Source organism: Papaver somniferum, chromosome 4, assembly GCF_003573695.1.
Source record: "Papaver somniferum cultivar HN1 chromosome 4, ASM357369v1, whole genome shotgun sequence".
Classification (NCBI taxonomy): domain Eukaryota; kingdom Viridiplantae; phylum Streptophyta; class Magnoliopsida; order Ranunculales; family Papaveraceae; genus Papaver; species Papaver somniferum.
The window spans coordinates 57333572-57350463 of NC_039361.1; the positions used below are offsets into that span (position 1 = coordinate 57333572).

Consider the following 16892-nt stretch of genomic DNA (forward strand, 5'->3'; position numbering starts at 1 on the left):
ACACCTCACGTGTGATACTAGTTTGCATGCTAGAGTCGTTTCTCCTTTAACCTTTGGTTTTCTTCTTCTAAAACCAGGTTAACGACTTAAAGACTTCACTGGGATTGTGAAGCCAGACCGGTATTACTTTTATCGTAGTTGTGTGATCTGATCTTGCATCTTCTATCATACAGGTACAATCATATTGATTGTCTTGAGATTAATATCTCCGATAGGTAAGATATAAAAAGTAGTCACAAACATCTTCGTCTCATTGTTTGTGATTCCGCAACCATCTTGTTTCGATACCATACGATTAAGATTGTTGTGAGGTGATTGATTTATCTACGCTATTCTTCGGGAATATAATACCGGATTATCAATTGGCTCCTATTCACCTTGATTATTATCAAAAGACGGAACAAAAAATTTACGGCTTTTCTGTGGGAGGCAGATTGATCCTTTGATAGACTTGTATGTGTGAGACAGATTTGTTTATTGTTAAATCCTGCGATTTTGGGTCGTAGCAACTCTTAGTTGTGGGTGAGATCAGCTAAGGGAATAAAGTGCGCAGTATCCTGCTGGGATCATAGGCGTAGGGAGTACAATTGTACCTTGGATTAGTGGGAGACTGATTGTGGTTCAATTATAGTCTAGTCTGAAGTTATCTTGGAGTAGGCTAGTGTCTGTAGCGGCTTAATACAGTGTGTGTTCAATCTGAACTAGGTCCCGAGGTTTTTCTGCATTTGCGGTTTCCTCGTTAACAAAATTTCTGGTGTCTGTGTTATTTCAGTTTCCGCATTATATTGTTTTATCTTTATAATTGAAACAATACAGGTTGTGCGTTAGATCATCAATTAGAGTAATCCAACCTTTGGTTGTTGATTGTCATTGATTGATCCTTGGATATTGGTCTTTGGTACCATCCAAGTTATTCCTTGTATTTGATTAGTACTCGCAGTTTCTGTTTGAGGAAATCAAATCAAGAGAGAGAGATATAAAATCGTTGATATACTTTTAGTTGATTGAGTCTTGTTGATTCTCTTAAAAGTATATTCGAGTTTGTCCATACAGATTGCTAAGCGAAATATTGGGTGGTGTTGTTAGACCCCCGCTTTTTTAATTGGCACCAGAGCAGGCAAACACGTTCAAAGACCTCAAAAGTCTGTGTTTGTAGCGATCTGACTATATGGACCATAAAGTCTCAATAGACGCTTCACCAGGTTTAAAAACCAACCGTAGAAAAAAGTCTGATAAACTGGTTACTCTTCAAAAAGGGTTGGATGAACAAATCCGGATCAACTATGGTCTTGTTGCAGAAATTGCAATTCTTAAGGATTTGATATTTGGTATAGTCCCTTGGTGAATCTGAGAAACTCCAGGTGTTCCTCTTTAAAGAATACTCGTAAATCAGGTGGTAATCAACGACCGGTTGTTGAGAAAACTGAGATGACTAGGAACCACTCAGACAAACTTCAAGGTTTTGGCCCGTATTTTTGTTGTGATTCTTCCAATCACCTTCAACAGGTTTGTATGTCATATCAAAAGAGTCTAAATGTTGCAAGTAATCTTTGTAAGAAAACTAAATAACTTTTTACTCTGAAAGGACATAAAAAACCATCAGGAAACTCTAAACAGAGAAGTACTAATAGTATGGGTGCCTTTTCTTTAATATTTACTTCTCCTTTTGAATGGTTTCTTGATAGTAGTTGTAGTAGAAATATGACAGGTGATCTCACATGGTTTGTTTCATCTATTGACTATGAAGGAGGTCCTGTAACATTTGAAGATGAGAGTTGTTGCTATATCAGCAAGAAGGGCACGATCAAATTGCCCGGTGTTCCAAAAATCCATGATGTAGTATACGTAAAAGGTATGACTGCTAATCTTTTTTCTATTAGTCAAATTTATGACAAAGGCCATCGAGTTGTCTTCAATGCAAATGGATGTGACATTGTAGAAAAAACTGGAAAAGTAATTTTTCAAGGAACTCGTGGTAAAAAAATTTGTTATCTTCTTGATACTCAGTTTAGCAATCGTTGCAATTTGACTCAGGTGGAATGTACACATCTTTGGTATGAGCGTTTTGGTCACATCAATTATCGTCTTCTAACTAAGATAATTAACAAAGAAATTGTTAGAGTCATTCCCAAAATCAATGCAAAGATTGAAGGTGTGTGTGGTGCCTGTCAAAAGGGTAAGCAAATGAAAGTTCACCACAAATCATCTCGAGATATTCTTACTAAAGCTCCACTTGATTTAATTCACATGGATCTCTTCAAACCAATTCCACAACCCACTGTTGCTGGTAAGAAGTATCCTTTAGTTATGGTAGATGATTACACCAGATTCACTTGGGTTGCATTTCTATCTCATAAGAATGAAACTCTTGGTGAATTCAAGATTATTGTTAAAAGGATCCAGAGCGAACAAGGTCGCAAACTAAAGAAAATTAGAAGCGATCGTGGGACTGAGTTCAAAGACACCAAAGTATTTGAATTATGTGACGAACTGGGGATCATTCAACAATACTCACCACCTATCACTCCCCGAGCTAATGGAATTGCTGAAAGAAAGAATAAGAATATTCAGGAGATGGCCAGGGTAATGCTCCATAAAAAAAACTTACCATTAATATTTTTGGGAGAAGCTGTTTTTACAGCATGTTACTTGATAAACCGTGTGTATTTACGGTCTAAAAACCTCGACACTCCTTATGAGTTGTGGTACGGAAGGAAACCCAACCTACACTATCTCAGGGTGTTTGGAAGTAAATGTTATATTCTGAAAGATCGAGAACATAAAGGGAAATTCGACACCAAAAGTGATGAAGGTATCTTTCTTGGCTATGCTTATGATAGTCGTGGTTTTCGAGTGTTTAACCTCAGAATACAAGTCATGATGGAATCTGCTAACTTTATCATCGATGACATTAGTAACTTTCGTCATGATAATCCTCCTACTGAATTTCCTCCAACCGAGACAATTGAGAAAGTCAAAGAAATTCCAGAATCAGTTGAAGTTATCCCAACGGTTACTGATCCTGACATTTCTAGTGACGAGGAGAAGAGCACTGATCAAGCCACTCCTGACGAACAAGAACGTGTACCTCCACGACATCTCTTGGTTCAAAGGAATCATGATCCAAACAATATTATTGGAGGAAGAGATTCTACAGCCAAAACAAGAGGACAACTTCAAAATATGTGCAATTTTGGTTGTTATCTTTCACAAGTAGAACCAAGGAATATTGATGAAGCTCTGAACGATCCATTTTGGGTGAATGCAAAGCATGAAGAGTTAAATCAGTTTCAAAGACAAGATGTGTGGGAACTTGTACCTTATCCCTCCAATATCAATATTGTTGGTACCAAATGGATATTCAAGAATAAGTCTGATGAATTTGGCACGATTGTCAGAAACAAAGATAGAATTGTCGCTCAAGGATATTCACAGATTGAAGGGATTGACTTTGACGATACCTTTGCTCCTGTGGCACGCCTTGAGTCCATTCGTATTTTGTTAGCTCATGCTTGTTTTCTTAAGGTTAAGCTGCTTCAAATGGATATAAAATCTGCGTTCCTAAACGGAATTTTAAAGGAGGAAGTCTATGTCGCTCAACCTATGGGGTTTGAAAATCCTGATTTCCCAAATCATGTGCTAAAGCTCAAAAAGGCATTGTATGGGTTGAAACAAGCACCTAGAGCCTGGTTTGAAAAACTTACCACTTCTCTCATTAAAAAAGGTTTTTCAAGAGGCGAAGATGATAAAACGTTGCTTACCAAATGGAGTGGGAAAGATGTGGTTATTGCTCAAATCTATGTAGATGATATTATCTATGGATCAACTTCTAAAAAATTTGCAAAGGACTTCCAAGTCTCTCTTGCTAAAGAATTTGAAATGAGCAATGTTAGTGAATTAAAATTCTTACTAGGATTACAAATTCAACAACATAAGGATAGCATTTACTTATCCCAAGAGAAGTATGCTCGAGACCTTGTGACAAGGTTAGGTCTGGATAAATCTTCCACAAAATTAACACCTATGCCCACTACTGGTAAACTACATAGAGATGAGAAAGGAGCAAAAGCGGATCAAAAGTTGTATCGATCTATTATTGGTAGCCTTTTGTATCTTACAGCTACTAGACCTGATATTTCTTTCAGTGTTGGTTGTTGTGCCAGGTTTTAGGCAAATCCAAAGGAATCTCATCTGGAAGCTGCAAAAAGGATCATTCGATATATTAATCACACTGTCGGGTATGGTTTATCTTACACTTTTGATACTAACACTGATCTATCTGCTTATTCAGATGATGATTGGGAAGGATGTGCAGAAGACAGAAAAAGTACATCAGGAGGTTTCTATTATGTTGGACTGAATCTTGTAGCTTGGCATAGCAAGAAGAAAAATTCTCAATCCTTGTCTACATGTGAGGCAGAATATATTGATGTTGGATCATGCTGTACTCAACTCCTATCGATGAAACAAATTCTAGATGATTATGGAGTTGATACTGGAATAATGAAGATATTTTCTTACAACTCTAGTGCGATTCGAATCACTGAGAATCCCGTTGAGTACTCAAGAACAAAGCACATTGACATAAGGTACCATTTTATTCGTGATCTCTATGAAAATGGTATCATAAGTATGGAATTTGTGCCTGCCGAACAACAATTGGCTGATATTCTTACCAAACCATTAGACACTGCTACGTTTCAACACTTGCGACAGTCTATTGGTGTTATTTTGGTTCATTAAAATGTCTATAACTCTTTCCCCTATGCTAATCTATATCTTTTGGGTAATTGAGTTTGAAACTCCAGTAGGTTTACTCCAGTTCAGTTTCTGTAGGGTTGTTTTTGTCTTGTTATTGTCATTTTTGTTTCAAAATCCTTTTTTTTTTTGAAATTAAGGTCGCTCTTGTTGTTCCCTTGGGAATGACATCAAATGGGGGAGAGTTCTTTTGAACTTGTGCTTAATGGTCATATCTTGAGGGGTGTTTGGCTGTGGAATTTTAAAGGGGTTATCTTATATATTTTAAACTCCTTGATGAATGCTATTAGCTTCGGCTATATGATTGCATCTATATTAGATGGTGTGTATTTTTTCTTTTAGTCATGAAATGTCTTTTACGGAAATTTCGTTATGATCCCGTTCTTGTACATTTGCCAATTTTATTGACAAAAAGGGGGAGAATTAATACAAATACATATGGTTTTCGGATCATTATGTAAGGGGGTTTAGTTTCCATGTGAGATGGATTATTGGATAAGGGGGAGTGATACATATCACCATAGTATTATTGTTGAAGTTGTGATGCAATTGGACTTTGACATTGTGTAATAATACTGTGACATTGTATAACAATGATCGGGACCGATGCTTTCTCATTGTTATAGCTACGGATCTTCAACAACGATGATGCTAAACTTACAACCTTTGGGATCATTGGAGTACTTGGAAGTGATGAAGATTTCGAGGAATGTTGAAGATTAGACATGTGGAGTAGGAGCTACCAAAGTTTCTTTATCTTTTTTGTATTCCATATGTATTGCTAGTTTTGTTACTAAAATTGACAAAGGGGGAGATTGTTAGAGCATTGCTCGGTCGAACTCGCATGCGTTGCTATCTCAAGCATGTTTGTCAATGTTAGTGATCAACATTATAAGTCTTGATTTCTAGTCTACTATAGCTAAGTCTTGGACTAGGATATAAAGCGTAGTTGAGCTCAAGGACTTCATGGTGATTCATCATACAAGAAGAAAAACTACTCAAGGAACTGGTGGAACTTCTCGACAAAAAGGTATGTGAAGACTTGAACTTATCTGTCACTCAAAAGTCTATCTACTCTATCTCCTACTTATTGAGACAAAAAGTCGTATGCTATATATAGACTTAGATATACACATTTGGTATTTCGAGCCGAGTATACCTCGCCTATCTATATATTGAAATATGTGTTGGTAATCGTTTCACTTCGACCATGTTTATATTTACCTAGTGACGAAAGTCATGATATGTTTCAATCACTTTGAAAATTGCTTTGACGAGAAATGGTGTAACAACTGTATAACGTCCTCTAAGAATGTTTCAATGGTTGGAATGAGAGTTTAGATTACATAACCAATGATGGACATAAGTATTGTTGTGGAAACACATATGTGCATAACTCCTATTCCTTGAACCAAAGTTTGCGAACTTTGTTGATCAAGAGAAACCGGAAGAATGGCTTGTTGCCAAGTCCGCGAACTCAGTCAGCGAACTACCGAACTTCTCATCCCGAGAAATTTTGCTGGAGTTGACAAACTTGTTACGTGAGTACCAGTCCGCGAACCGGCGGAGAGTCTTTGCCGAGATTTTCGGTTGGAGTTTGTAAACTCTGCCCGGTTGCTTAAGTATGTGAACCTAGTGTGCGAACTTAAGAAGGTTATATATCTGAAGATGATTTCTGAACTTAAACTTATAAAGACTAAGGAATGCAAATTCCAAACCGTGGCTATAAAGATCATGAACCGATTCAAGTGAATCAAATCATCTTTGCTTCAATTGTGTCTTGTGTAGTACATAAGATTTCCTTGCAATTAAACAAATCTCTAACTAGTTCATTTGAGTCACTTGAACTAGCTATGGTGAAGAAGAATATGGTTGGTATGAAATGCTCATATGGCTAACCTTTTGGTTAACTATTGTTGAACCAACAATGTACACGTTTGGGTACGATTAACAAACCTAAAAGCGTACATTTCATTTGTGTATAACAAGCTAAGTTTTCGATCTAACGGTTGAAAAATATTAGCTTGAATCTAAATCAGGTTTTCATCTAACGGTGGATATTGTTTGCTTTGTGACCAAGGCGAAACCCTAATTTGAAAGACTATATAAGGGGACATCTAGCAACTCTGCAAAACTAATCCCCACACCTCACGTGTGATACTAGTTTGCGTGGTAGATTCGTTTCTCCTTTAGCCTTTGGTTTTCTTCTTCTAAAACCAGGTTAACGACTTAAAGACTTCATTGGGATTGTGAAGCCAGACCAATACTAATTTTATCGTAGTTGTGTGATCTGATTTTACATCTTCTATCGTACGAGTACATTCAGATTGATTGGCTTGAGATTAATATCTCCGATAGGCGAGATATAAAAAGTAGTCACAAACATCTTCGTCTCGTTGTTTGTTATTCCGCAACGTCTTGTTTCGCTACCATACGATTAATATTGTTGTGAGGTGATTGATTTATCTAGGCTATTCTTAGGGAATATAATACTGAATTATCAATTGGTTCCTATTCACCTTGATTATTATCAAAAGACGGAACAAAAACTTTAGGGTTTTTCTGTGGGAGACAGATTGATCCTTTGATAGACTTGTCTGTGTGAGACAGATTTGTTTATTGTTAAAGCCTGCAATTTTGGGTCGTAGCAACTCTTAGTTGTGGGTGAGATCATCTAAGGGAATCAAGTGAGCAGTATACTGCTGGGATCAGAGGCGTAGGGAGTACAACTGTACCTTGGATCAGTGGGAGACTGATTGGGGTTCAACTACAGTCCAGTCCAAAGTTATCTTGGAGTATGCTAGTGTCTGTAGCGGCTTAATACAGTGTGTGTTCAATCTGGACTAGGTCCCGGGGTTTTTATGCATTTGTTGTTTCCTCGTTAACAAGATTTCTGGTGTCTGTGTTATTTCAGTTTCCGCATTATATTGTTTTATCTTTATAATTGAAATAATACAGGTTGTGCACTAGATCATCAATTAGAGTAATCCAACCTTTGGTTATTGATTGTCATTGATTGATCCTTGGATATTGGTCTTTGGTACCATCCAAGTTATTCCTTGTATTTGATTAGTACTCGCAGTTTCTGTTTGAGGAAATCAAATCAAGAGAGAGAGATATAAACTCGTTGATATACTTTTAATTGATTGAGTCTTGTTGATTCTCTTAAAATTATATTCGAGTTTGTCCATACAGATTGTTAAGCGAAATATTGGGTAGTGTTGTTAGACCCCCGCTTTTTCACAATTCTATGTATTTGAAATTCATCATAAGCAATTCTCTTCAAACTAGTTTAATATCCTCTCAGTAAGTTCACACAAAATCTGATGAATATCACTAGCAGAAGATCAAATGTTAGTCAAATCCTACTTTATTCTGAATCATATTATATTGATTTAAATTAAAATAAAATTATACATGGGTAAGATACGACCCATGGAGTTTCAGAATATCCTTGTTGATTTCTGTTTATCGCCAGATTTGCTAGTGCATCCGCCTCCTTGTTGGTCTCTCTATCTGTGTGGTGGATAGCATAATAAAAAATGGATCCAAGTAGAGCCTTTGAGTTTGTTGGTCATATCCCGCAAGTACCATGGTGTGTCGGTTCGGATGGTGATGTAGTGGATGAGGTTGTTTGAGTTTGAATCTAAGCAAATTTTTGTACATTGTCTATTTAATTTTGTTCTAACCCATACAAACATGGCCTATGTTTTTGCCACTAGAATATTGGCTATTCCTAGAGGTTGTGTCATTATTACGATCGTCTAGTCGAGAAATTCTTGCAGAAAACCCCATTATAAGTTTGATGTTATAATTAATGGAAAAATATATATTACAACAAATTTCATCAAATTAGAAAGACAAAAACAGTTTGTATCAACGCTTTGAAATCAAGATCCCTTTCTCATAGCTGAACAATTGAAAAACGTAATTTTGTGTTTATCTAATTTGATTTTCATGGTTAGAGAAAAACACTATGTTATTACAGAGTTTTTAGAAAATAAGAGAAAAATTCATCAAGATTTGGATGAATCAGATATTTTAATTAAGATATAAGGCTTGACTTTGATGGGGAAGACGACCATAAGAAAAACTTCAAGCATGTTGTAAAGGACATCAAACAAGAAAATTGTATATATGTTATGGGATAAAAAAAAGACTCTTTATACGAAATATTAACAGTATTCACCATAAATTGGTAAGGAAATGTTATTTGATTTTCACAATTGATATAGTATCTAGTAAAGTAAGGTCAAGCACTATGGCACAATATTTCAATTCCTTATCCCCTATTTGTAGGGAAGGGATATGGGTCACAAGGCAACCTTACTATGGGTTGCTTTTATCCCTTCTCTACACTGCATGGAAACTGAGTTTTCGTGTAAATAGAGTAAAAAAAAGATATATAATAGGTAAGAAGGAGATATAATAAATAAAAAAGAAGAGTTTTAGTAAAAAAAAAAGTGAACTAGGAGAGTTTTAGTGTAAAACTTGGAAAACCAAAAACGTATACTTAGTTTCCGTGTAAAAAAGTCACGGATACCGAGTATCCGTTTCAACTGAAGAACGTGAACTGAGTATCCGTGAAGCAGACTTTTACCCGGAAACTCAGTTTCCGTGTTATTTCCTTACCTACTACCTGGGTCAGATGTGATCCAGTTTTAAATGTAGGGAAGGGATATTGGAGACCATAGTAGATGAATTTTGAGAAATTCCCCTACATTTAGGGGATTAGGAAGGGAAATTGTCCACCATAGTGCTTGGCCTAAACGCTAAAAACAAACTTTTTCTGTTGTGGATCACATTACTACATAGTGGTAGATGGTGGATAACCACTGCATGGTGGAGAAACAAACATGTCATTATATGTATCCATACTGATGTTTATAGTTTTACCCTTGGGATATTGTTGATGTCATAATTGATATGACTGAGAACTAAATTCGATGTGAAAAATAAAATTGATCTTGGATTATATTTCGGCTTTCTTTTCTTTCTCATTCTTCTTGCACGAACAAAGATGAGTATTGATACCGTTTACATTCTTCTCCCAATCTAGTTTTGAATTTACTATATGAAAATAAGATTTTTTGTTGTATGTTACTTGGATTTTGTCCAGATTTTACACTTGATGACGATGTTTATCCAAGTTGGAGTTTGATACATAAACCACACATTGACTATCTATGAGTAATGGAATTTTAAAAAATTAATATAAATGTTAACAATGTTAGTTTACTATCAACACGTTTTTTTATCGTCATCGAACCTTAAGGCAATCTTTAACGAATGGTAGAATTATTTTAGTCGTGATCCAACTCCACCCGCACTCATCTGTCTTTAAAAGTCGAAATTCAATAAAATAAAAATTCGATTGCGTTTAATTGGTATAAATGTGAGACATTTTACTTTATTTCTTGTTAATACCTAATTTTGTATTATAAAAAGGTTTGTTTAAATCAAGAAATGGTATCAGAGCTAGCAAACACTGACATACCTAATAAGTATGTATTTATGGAAATGTGAAGAAAGAGTCTTATCTATGATAACGTAAAATTAGTTGTTGAAAGCGTTGTGTTTATGCACTACACCAAATTCCCGGATTCGTAACAGGCATTCGTAACGGCTTATGGGCCGTTACAAATAGCAAAGACTGCATCCGTTACTAAGTTTTAAAAAATTCGTAAGAGGGTTAAGCCGTTACGAATATTTTTTTAGGCGTGCCAGTCACACGCTTGGTCACACTAGGTGGTCACACTTGGATATTTTTTTCCACCCAAAGCAGAAACAGGCAGAGGATATTTCCTCCCCCTCTTTATCTTACCCATACATCTCGAGTCTCGACTATTCCCCATTCTTCTTCATCTCTTTTTTTTCTCCGCCTTCTCTCTCTTTTTTTCTCTTTTGTCGATCAAAGCTTCTTCCATACGGATCTGCAAAGTTCTAATGAGTGTGTTGGTATCCCAACAGAGTGTCCATGATTTTTGCTTGTCCTGTACAAAGAGAGACGGAGAGAATAAGAAATTAGAGTTTCAGTGATAGATGGATTTCAAAAAATTAGGGTTTCAATACACAGAGAAAGTAGTGAAAACGAAGGTGAAAATTATCTGAAGTCTTGAGTATAGAGAATAGAAAGCGAGAAAAGGATGATTTAGATCTTAATCTTTCGGAGATGGGTTCATTTTTAAATCAAGTTTCAAGCGAACTTTGTGAGTATTTTACAGAGTGGGTTCGAGTTGAAATTGATGAGGGATTAGAGGATGAGCTGATGTTGTGAATCAGTGATGAAGAAGATGGATTTCTGGAGTTGAAATTTATTTGGGGGGTTTTCAAGTTGTTCAGTGAGTTCGATTTGGTATGGACAAGAATATTGAGATCGATGGGTTTTACTCGATTTGAGTTTTAACCCCAGTATCTGTAAGAGATTAGCTATTGGTGGATGTTTACTGTGAGAATTCAAGAATTGAAGAAGAAACTGTTTCTGTTGATTTGAGAGATGGTGGTACTGTGTTGATGGGTCCTGGTGGTGATTTAGGTCAGGTGAATAAAGAGATGATGATACTTATTTTGGTTGTGTTGTGTAATTGAAGATCAGGGATGAAGAAGGATTGTTGTTCATTGTCGCTGTGGTGATGGTGAGTTTGTTGATGTTGTCAAGTTCATAGATAGAGATGTTCATTGAACAAGAGATGATCTGGTGGTTGCTGGTTGTAACTGAAGTGCTGAGAAGGTTATGAAATGGAGTCGAAGGAACTGAAGATGGTGATAGATTGATACAAATGAAGAATTAGGGTTTGAGTTTTGAGAAGAAACTGAATTGAGGTGTTTGTTGCCGTGACTGAATGGGAGTGTGTTTGAATGTTCATGCTTGCTTCAGATTCAAATGCAGTTGATGTGCTATTGAAGCTGAGAAGAACAGAAAGTTACAGCCTGAATGGAATGATGCAGTTGGAAGTGGAGTTGCAGCTAAGTTATGGCGGTTGAAGCAATGATTGTGGCTTGTGTATGAGGTGCTAAGTATGGATTGCAGTTAGGATTATCCGTGTTGGTAGCTCTGTTGCTGTTGCAACTGCAGTTTGGTGAAGATTGCAGGAAATGATCGAAAGTCAATGAGTTTGGTGGTGTCTTGGTGTGAAGCAAAGCTGGTTATGAAGCAGTTGCAGGAGATGGTTGAGTTTCAAATGGTGGTTCTGAGAGTCAGAAGAACAATGGATTTCTGGATTGTTATAGATGGATGGGAAAATCGATGGGTTAAATATGACTGGAAGAAGGATGAAAACATGGCTGGGGAGTGGAACTTTACTTCCAGTAAATGGGACGGTGATGCTAATGACAAAGGTAATGATATTTTACTCATTCTTTTTGAATCACATTAATATCTGTAATTGTGATGATTGTTGATTTCTCATAGACTTGCTAGATTCTAAAATACTCATGTTAACTCTGATTTGTTTGATTAGGTATCCAAACCAGCAAGGACTACAGATTTTATGCCATCTCTGCTGCATTCCTGAGTTCAATAACAAAGGAAAGATATTGGTTTTCCAATTCAATGTTAAACACGAGCAAAAGCTTGGTTGTGGTGGTGGCTACATGAGTTGCGCAGTGAATATGTTTACCAGAAGAACTTTTATGGTGACACTCCGTACAGGTAACTAATATTGGTTTGTAACTTTGTGTACATGTGTTGGTTAAATAAGGTTCTAATATAGTAAATTGGCATAATATTTATTTATGTATTTCCAGATACATATTAAAATCTATAAAATTCCTTATTTGTTTCATCATGTACAGTTCAATTTCGCTGTTCACGGTATACCATATATCCCATCTTCTCCATTTAATATTTACTTTTTTTATATTGATTATTTTTCTTGCAATATAGATAATTGCTTATATAGCTTAGATTGTCAATAGGTTACTCTACTTCAATTATATATAAGTATCAATTGACTGCATTTCTTATTTACAGTGAATGAAAAGTGGGATCCCAAGCACGACGCACGCCAAGTTACAGAATAAGGATGCAAAGGTATGCCTTTGGTAAGTGTATCTATCTATCTATCTCTCTGTAAGAATTTTGTTCATCTTCTATATAAAAAGCCCGACATTGATTTCTTCGCACAGGTGAGTTTGAGGTATCATTGCAGACTATGGACTGCCTTTGATGGTTCTAGTTTGGACAGCTATTCAATACATCCCAGCCAATAATGTTCCACATGGTATCCTTAGACGGCTCCTCAGCCTAAATCCGTGGTCGCCTGGTGCCTATGCGAACTGGACAGTCATCGAGGTATGTGGTCTCCTGGCCCTAGAGAGTTATGTACTTTGTTTAGTACGAGCATTAATTATTTTTCTTTGGCTTCGCAGGACATGCTAAATGTGCCTATCTTTTATATGTTCAGAGCTTTTATCCCAGCGACGCAATGCTTTATTATTTGCCTATAGTGTAGCATCTCAACTTGCACAGCAAAGCGAGTTCAATTTCAGAAAACCATGTTTTTTCCATTACGATTTCTGGTAAACATCTAATTTCCTCCTTTTCCTGCACTTTTTTGTTTCCATTCTCCATTTGGTATCACACTCAAAGTTGATTGTTTCCATTTTCAGACTCCATTATGTGGTCTTCTTGGTGTCCCCCTATCAAATGGCGTCATCCCACAATCTATACAAACTGTCTCGCCACTCTCAAAAAACACCAGGTGAGCTAGCGCTATCCCAACTTCTGTCTGAACAACTACTTCAATTTTTACCTTACATGATCTTTGTTATCTCATTGCTTCAGGTAGAGGATGGGAAACCTATTTCAACCTCCGAGGCATCTCCACCTGATACAAAAAATTGATAACAAATCAGTTGTGGTTGTGAAGAAAGATGGTGAAGCTGCATCCTCTCCAGCAAAAGCTCCCGTAAGTTCAATTTACTAAACTCCTAAATCCAGAAGTCTATTATTTCTAAATCTTAATGTCCACGCAGGCAAACAAATGCTAGCCACAGTACCTGGAGAGGTCCTCTTAGATTCTTTCAGTATATTCAGTAAGTGAAAAAATAACTTACGCACATATTCAGAAAATGCAATATTGTTAACGTTCAACAAATCATTCAAGTATTTTTATTGGAAATACAGGCAAGGGTATCGATGCAGCTGAAGTTGCCGAAAAACAAGCTCTTTCTACTTCATCCAAAACTGCAACCAAAATGGTTAGCGATAGGTGAGGATACTCAAAAGAATCTAAATAGATAATTGAGTGATTTTACTAGTGATGTTTGCAATCTTACTTGTTTGTGCATTTTCTTTGCATAGTGCAAACTAGTTTGTTGTACATCATGCATGTTGCTTACCCGCAGTTTATATGTTTTTTTTGACACTTGCAGGCAGAAGAAATGCTCTTGTCCGATCTTAAAGAAAGCAGCTGAGGCGAACAAAGATAAACCTATCCGCTCTTATGGTATGCTTAGCTACAGAATATATTCATGATGTTTGTAATACATAGAATTTGTATTCTCTTAGGACATAGGAATGAACTGAACTTATGAAGTTTCTATGTATTCCCATAACAAAAAAAAAATTGCTACTTAGGAAAATTTCAGTTATTTTTTATATGAAATGATTGAATTTGATATGAATGTAATATGAATTGATTGAAAAATTGTTGTTGAATGGATTGGAAAGCATATGCAGGATATTTGGAATTCTGACAGAAAATGAACAGTCGGTCAGCCTTGACCAGGTCGAGGTTGACTGGCAGTAATTTTTTTGATGTTACAAAAAATTTAGCAACGGCTATAAGATGTTACAATGTGCCACGTAGTAAGGACTTGAGAATGTCACGACAGCGTTGTTATCAAAAAACTTCGTAACGGCCCCAAGCTGTTACCAAGTGGCAATTAGTAACGTCTTAAATCTGTCACGAGGTCCGTTACAACCAAAATTCGTAACGAACCCAGACCCGTTACAAAATAAAATGTAACACCCACTTTTGCAACAGGCAAGAGCCGTTACAAATCGTTTTAGTAACGGTCTCTTTCTGTTTCTAATCCTAGAATTTGGTGTAGTGATGGATTCTATGCATTCCCTCTTATGAGTAGATGAATACCTTTCTCCCATAAAACAATCGAGTATTGATAATTGTTTTTCCTATTATCTTACTGATGAGTCTGACTCATAAGTGGAAAGGGAAACAACCAAAGAAAGTGATGAAATTCTTAAGCATCTTAGAATTCAGGCTTTTGAGGTCAACATGCTGAAAAAAAATAAATACTCTTATTGGTAAGGTTAATGATAATAATGCACTAATAAGGATTCTCGAAAAAAAGGTTGAGTGGATATGCAATTTATCTCACTTGAGGCACAACTGGAGAAAAACGCCTTGGAAATTGAATGTCTACAGGATACTCCTATTCCTTGTAGTGTTTGTGAATCTGAAAAATTAGCCTTATCCATGGCCATACGAAAATTAAGAAGTTAGAAAAAGTGATTGCCCATGGTAATCATGGCGTCCTAACAGAATCTCCTTCAACAGACCATGTTCAATGTGTCACTACTTTGATAAGGGATGAACAATTAAAATTTTATGACCAGAAAAAATTGTCTCCCCAAGAAGGAAAAATGTTTCTGATAATTCTTGTGCCAAGTCTACTCTCTTTGATTCCATAGGAACACATATGCTTTGCTACTTTTGTAATACAGAAGTACATGTTTGAAGGAAGTGTAATCTTATATTGGAGTACAATCGATTTGAGTGTCTCCAAAATACCTTAAATATCATCCTAAAAAGTGTAACTAACATTCAAAATCATAAACCTCTTGGATAGAAAACAATGGTTCTGGGTGTCATACCAATACTTCATACTCCAGGATTATTAGTTCAATTGACTCCACTAATAATCGAAAAGAAAGCAAGAATAATGGTCAAAATGTTCAAAGAAGAACTCAAAGAAACCTTCGAAAATATGGGTTCCTAAAAATACTCATATTGTTTCTAAGAAATATATTGTGATACTAGTTAAAGAAAATTTTCAAATTGATAACATGAACTTGATGATCGCAGGTTACAACGATCCCATAGGCAAGTTATCTCGCACCTTCGAGAAAAAGCAGATTAATTCAAATAATTTTCCAACTTCACCCCTTTGTACGACGACAATAAGTTTTATGATAACTTCTCTCATGTGGAAGGTTCATACACAAATCTAACAGGGGGTTAGTCGATTGAGATTTATAGGGAATTTTAGAGACATTCCAAATCCCTTGTTAGTCGATAGCGAGTCTTTGAAAATCTTTGAAAGTTTACGTTATTGGATAGTGACTTTCTGAAAGTCTTTAGAATTCTCTGTTATTCGATTCGTATTTCCAAATCAATGATTTTAAGATTATGGGGGATTTTTACAGGTGGTTATTCAAATGAGATTTTGAATGACTTCTAGGGAACTCACAAATCTATTGTTAGCACATAGATACTTTTGGAGAGTCTCTTAATGTCTCTTGTTATTGGTTAGAGACTTTTTTCAAGCCATTTAAATTCTCTGAGTTATTGGATTAGAATTTCATAAGAGTCACTCCAACACTCCTGTTATTCGAAGGAGAATTGAAAGTCATTGATTTGTTGTTTTCAGAGATTTAGAGAGACTTTTTCTTGAAAATAGGCATGGTAGAAATCTCTTCTCAAGAGGTGATATTTCGGGAGACTTGGAAATTTGAAGATTTTTGGTTTTGGGAGTGAACCATTTTTTTCTCTCCTTGTGCAGTAATACACTTAAGGGACACTTGGAAAGGGGTAATCAAGACAAAATATGGAATAAAGTGACTTTTTAAATTGGAGAATATATATTTAAAATCGGCTATGTGAGTTTTTGTGATATATATCGATTTTAAAATATATATTTTAGAAGTTATGATATTTTTATTTTATTTTTGTTGGAAAACTCCATATAGAAAATCAGTGGTGAGATAGCATAAAAAGTAAAATGTGAGACAAGTGGAATAAAGTGAATGAAAAATTGGCAAAGGACAGCAGTGAGATTTATTTTGAGAATGGACACATATTTTATTAGGTAGTCATGATACTTTTATTACTACTGTAACGTGAATAATAAAAAAATCGGCAATGTTTGGAATTAGTCAGGGGATATTA

General features: G+C 35.9%; 1 long non-coding RNA gene across 2 annotated transcripts; it reads left to right on the forward strand.

Annotated features, from left to right (window-relative positions):
* The first annotated feature begins 11958 nt into the window (after positions 1–11958).
* On the forward strand, positions 11959–14306 carry LOC113273902. Of its 2 annotated transcripts, none has more exons than XR_003322660.1 (10): positions 11959–12096; positions 12219–12409; positions 12731–12801; positions 12886–13051; positions 13129–13278; positions 13369–13460; positions 13544–13667; positions 13735–13794; positions 13886–13970; positions 14134–14306. It is a non-coding gene; the product is annotated as an uncharacterized LOC113273902 (long non-coding RNA). The 2 variants fall into 2 exon arrangements; XR_003322661.1 differs by having other exon boundaries at positions 12731–12790.
* Positions 14307–16892: the final 2586 nt, after the last annotated feature.